The sequence below is a fragment of the Gopherus flavomarginatus genome, chromosome 1 (genome assembly GCF_025201925.1).
Source record: "Gopherus flavomarginatus isolate rGopFla2 chromosome 1, rGopFla2.mat.asm, whole genome shotgun sequence".
Lineage (NCBI taxonomy): Eukaryota > Metazoa > Chordata > Testudines > Testudinidae > Gopherus > Gopherus flavomarginatus.
In genome coordinates, this window is record NC_066617.1 from 152,310,420 (window position 1) to 152,316,007 (window position 5,588).

The 5,588-nt window shown below is 42.2% G+C and overlaps 1 pseudogene; it reads right to left on the reverse strand.

Annotated features, from left to right (window-relative positions):
• Nucleotides 1–2,373: 2,373 nt before the first annotated feature.
• Nucleotides 2,374–3,334, reverse strand: LOC127043130 (taste receptor type 2 member 40-like; annotated as a pseudogene).
• Between the last annotated feature and the right edge of the window lie 2,254 nt (nt 3,335–5,588).

Sequence of the window (5,588 nt, forward strand, 5' to 3'; positions counted from 1 at the left end):
CAGATGTAAATGTCTAAACAAGTGAAGTATATTGGTATTATTATTAAAAGATAAGATATCTAATTCCAGCTGCTAAAATGTGGCTCCTTAGCTCAGCTACTTTGTGTCCTGGCCTTTCTTGGACGCATAATACATCAACTTTCCACAGTCACAGGCTACACAACAGAGGTAATTTCCTGTGTGTCCTTTACAAATGGATACTGGGATATTCCCTAGAGCTTTTCATATACCGTATTAAGATACATTAACACCTTTGTGTTTACATAGCAACTCTTCTCCTTCAGGTAACCAAAATCACTTTTTGAAACAGTGAGTCAGAAACCAGCGGTGCTGTAACTATGCAGGTAAACAAGAGAATTCCAATCTCAAATAATTTTCAGAAAACCTGAGCCTGTTTCTTTCAAAAACGTGAGTGTTAGCCCAGACCCTGGAATTTTTTCTCTGAATGTTTTCAAAAAGTTTCCTGAGAATCCTTACCTTTCCTGGGTTCCCCTCACACATGGGCACAGAACATGGTTTAAAACAGCACACTCTAATATTACCTTTCCCTTTAGTACTACCCTCTAGTGTTAGAACTAAATATGTGTCCCAAGGCTCGGTATTTTACTTCACCCACATACTGTACTTCAAATACAAAATTGAGAGTACTACATCCCGTGGAGCAGGATAATTTGGGGTGGGAGTGGTTGGACCTTTTGGAAAGGCTGTGAAAGGAAGGATGAGACTCTGATGCTCCTGATCTAGCAAACTTCTAAAGGGAACAGACAAACGTGAGTGAGAAATAGCTCATATCTGCTCACAAATAAACCTCAGGGGAGAGAGAGTGTGTCAGTCACATGATTTTCAGAGTCTAAGGGCTGGTCTACACTACGGGGGGGATCGATCTAAGATACGCAACTTCAGCTACGTGAATAGTGTAGCTGAAGTCAAAGTATCATAGATCGAGTTACCTACCATCCTCACGGCACGGGATCGACGTCCGCAGCTCCCCATGTCGACTCCGCTACCGCCATCCACTTTAGTGGAGTTCCAGAGTCGACAGGAGCACGTTCAGGGATCGATATATCGCATCTAGATGAGACGCGATATATCGATCCCCGAGAAATCGATTGCTACCCGCCAATACGGCTGGTAGTGAAGACGTATCCATACTCTGGCAGTCATTGTTACAGAGATGATTGTGTGGACATTTTAGCTGAGTAATCTATCAAATCTTCAGGAGAAGAAAGGGTGAAACCAAGGCTTTTCACTCCTCCATCTGTGACATTTTTAAGATTCAAAAAATTCACATGCTCACACTCAAATGCCAATTAAATATATATTTATTAAGTTAGAGTAAAAAAGCTGCTTCCACAAGATTAAGAGTGATAACATCAAAAAAGAAATAAAAATTTTAATTACTTATCTGACAGCCAGAGTAAGGGCCTGATCCCATTCTCACTAAAATCAAAGGAAAGATGGCTCTTGATTACAGTGGGTATTAGATCATACCTTAGACTTTATTACATCTTTTGAGGTGATTCACTGAGCCTCTCTACCTTTTCTCAGACATGGAGACAGGAACTGACTGATAGCATTCAGCATCCTGAGACTCAAACAGACTCTCAGTCATTGCTGAAAGAGAGAACCAGCCAAGGGACAGCTATGATCTTTTCCTTCTGATCTGTGGAGTGACTGAAGTGTTACATAACTCAATAACAACAAAAATATGGACAAAATATAATTGAGTGAATTAGGTGGCAAGTAGTTTTAAATGCTCAATGTTTTGTGACTTGCCAGGGCAGAGAAACTCTCTGGTAGAACTGATGCAAAAGTTTCAGAAGTAGCAAATTTGCCTAAACACTGATCCTGCAGCTAGGAACCACAACCCCCAGACCAGCACCTACACTAAGCATTTGAGCATGCCTATACTGAGGCATGTCTGATGTGGCCTGTGTTGGTAGCCAAAAAGCTAACCCCTGTAGCTTTTAGATAACTGGTTATGCTGCTGTTTGAGTGCTGGGCATGACTTCCTATCAACTCACACAAAGAAACAATTCTGAGTTTTCAGAGACACTTCAGTGTGCAGTAGGTATATTTTCCACACCTCTTAAGAAAGGCTGTACATTCTTCTGAGCTGGCACTTGTAGAAACAGTTGTACAGGACTGTGGGATATTTATCTTTAAAAATAGGAGAGGACCCCTGGAATTTTCCAGGAAAGAGATCTTGTTTAAACAAAACAAAGCTCTATTTTCTGAGCTTCTCTACATGATTCCACATACAGAACCAGATTCTGCGGTCATTTACATGTATGTAAATTCATAATAACTCCTTTGACTTCAGTGGAATTACTCTAGATTTACTCCAGGAAGCACAATTTGGTCTATGCTCTTTTACATGGATCTGCTTCTCAAGTGACACTTGGCACAGTGCAGAATCCTGGCTGATACCTGTTTCAGTTTGGGATTGCCCAAGATCAAGATCATAGAGTGTCCCATGGAATAGGCAGCCATCACAACTGTACAGATGACATCCCAGCTGCTGTTAGTTGGGAAGATGTTAGCTAATGTGAGAATCAAAGCAACAAAATTGAAAAGATATAGGATAAGGAAGGAGAAGATGGATTTGATGGCACCCATGTGGGCCTCCATGTTGGGATCTGTGATGCCACTTGCCTTGCTTTCCATCTTCCTGGTGTGTCTCCACAGAGAGGTGATCAACAGGACAGTGGAAGCAACAAACACTAGTAAAGGCAGACATATCCCAATGTTGTTGAGAAGAATCTGGGGAAACAAATTGATCTCCTTCGCAACTGTCCCCTTTGTGCTGTTTGCCATGGAGTTGTTGCAGTGCACATTGTAGATGTCCCACAAGAAAGGAAAACTGCTCAGTAAGGAGAAAAGAGATGATTCTACCGCATCCATGGAACCAGAAAGGACATTTTTCACTTCAGCCAGATGAACAGGGTCTGGGTGAAACTTGCAATCTTGGCACAGTAGAAGACACTGAGCCAAGCAGCAAATCAGAGGCTGGAGTAATTCAGAAACATGATGAGAGTATTGAAAATGTTGTATATCTTATCCTCATTATAAAAGGCTGGATAGAACATGCTGCAAACCACCATCAGCATGAACCAGGTCTGCAGGCAGAGTCTGGATAAGCTCAGGAAGATCAAGATCATATCACAGTAGGACAGTCTCCTGATCATGACCCAGTTGGTGAGATTGATAGCCACAAAACGACTCCATTTCCCCCAATTTCTATGATGGATTCAATGGCTAAAATGGTCAGATAGAAGAGAGAAATTTGAATTGGCTTGTCTGCCCTCCGGGAAGCACAGTCTTCACCTGACATCCTTGTGGGCTCCTAAAAGCTCTGGACATGTAGGAATATGCCTGCATATAGATTCTGGTGTCAGCTGGCTGCTGTCCCCAAAATTCCTGCCTATTTATCTCAGAAGAAGAACGCTGCAATAGATCATTTCTCGTTTATTTCTTGCATTATTTGATGATCAAAAGTCCAGCTACGTTCTCTGGCCATGCAAATTGGGGAAGGCTTAAATTACTTCCTATTTACTTCTCAGACAGAAGGGCTTGAAAAGCAGTTTGAAAATCTTACTTTTTAAAATTCACAAAGTTCTCCCTGGATTCATATCCCTACAATGTGTGTACCTTTTTTTATCCCAGCACTGGACCCTGAACCCTCTCTTCTTTCACTGATTGGAACCTTTTATTTTGGAGGAGTTGAGGGACAGATCCTATCAACCTGAGAGAGTATTTAATTTTTTTTTATCCAGAACTTTCAATCCTTTCCTTTTCTACACACAAACACACAGCTAGATGTTTTGGATCTCTTTTATTTCACTTTGAATGGTTTTTATGCCAGCCCTTGGTGTGTTTTGGTTTTATTTTGCTTTGTGTGTGTTTGCAACCTTGAACTCGGGGTTCGAAAACACAAAAGTCAAAGGAAAACACAATCAAAACTGCATGATTTGACCTGGTTTGGAATCAAAGCAACTGACTGGGGATTTGCTGCTGGTGGACTATTCAATACACCTCAGCTTCCAGCCTAGTATATTGATCAAATTCTGATAGAGCTACTTATTGCTCCTCCTTTCAGTTCTGCCCTCTGGCTGGAAGAGAGATCTGAGGTCTCGTTCCCCTTAGGAAAATAAGAACATAAAAATGGCCAGGCTGGGACATACCAATGGTCCACCTAGCGTTATATCTTGTCTTCTGACGGTGGCTAGTGAGAGAGAGTGAACAGAAAAGGGCAGTTTATCAAGTGATAAATCCTCTGTCATCCAATCCCAGGTTCTAGCAGTCAGCAGTTTAGGAACACTCAGAGCGTGGGGTTGAATCCCTGACAATCTTGACTAATAGCCATAGATGGACATGTCCTCCATGAACTTATCTCATTTTTTTTAACTCTGTCATACTTTTTGGCTTCACAACATCCCCTGACAATGAGTTCCACAGATTGACTGTGCATTGTGTGAAGAAGTACTTCCTTATGTTTGTCTTACTTACTTACTCACTGCCTATTACTTTCATTGAGTGATGATTCTTCTGTTATGTGAAGGGGTAAATAACACTTCCTTATTCACTTTCCCCACACCGTTCATGATTTTATATATCTCTATTATATCCCCCATTAGTCATCTCTTTTCCAAGCTGAAAGGTCCCAGTCTTCTTATCATCTCATATGGAAGCTGTTCCATACCCTTAATCATTTTTGTTTCCTTTCTCTGTACTTTTTCCAATTCTAATATATATTTTTTGAGATGGAACAACCAGAACTTCATGCAGTACTCAAAGGGTATGTCTACACTACTAAATTAGATCGAATTTATAGAAGTTGATTTTTAGGAAGCGATTTTGTACAGTTGATAGTGTGTATGTCCCTACTAAGTGCATTAAGTTGGCGGAGTGCATCCACAGTACCGGGGCTAGCATCGACTTTCGGATCGTTGCACTGTGGATAGCTACCCCACAGTTCCTGCAGTTTCCACTGGAATTGGAATTCTGGGTTGAGCTCCCAATGCCTGATGAGGCAAAAACATTGTCGCAAGTGGTTTTGGGTAAATGTCGTCAGTCACCCCTTCCTCCGTGAAAGCAACAGCAGACAATCGTTTTGTGGCTTTTTTCCATACAGACACCATACTTCTTTCAGCAGACGGTGCAGTAGGACTGCTAACCATCGTCATCCAAGCACCGCTTCCGCTGCAACTCTGCTCTCCTGCTCTCCTGGTACCATGAATCCACCTCTCAGGTCCTCTCAATGTTCTTTATAAATATCTATTCTCGTGGCATCCCGTTGTCTTCCACCGCTTCCACTGCAACTCTGCTCTCCTCCTGGTGTCTCAATAGCGAATTTCTCCATGTTGTCTGTCATGGGCTCCCGGGAACGTGTGTTCTTCATCGGCAAATGTGCGCAGTGCTAACCATCGTCCTCCACCACTTCCGCTGCAATTCTGCTCTCCTGCTCCCATGAATCCATCTTGCAGGTTCTCTCGTCATTCAGTATAAATATCTATTCTCGTGTCATCCATTGTCCTCCACCGCTTCCACTGCAACTCTCCTCCCCTGCTCTCCTGCTCCCATGAATC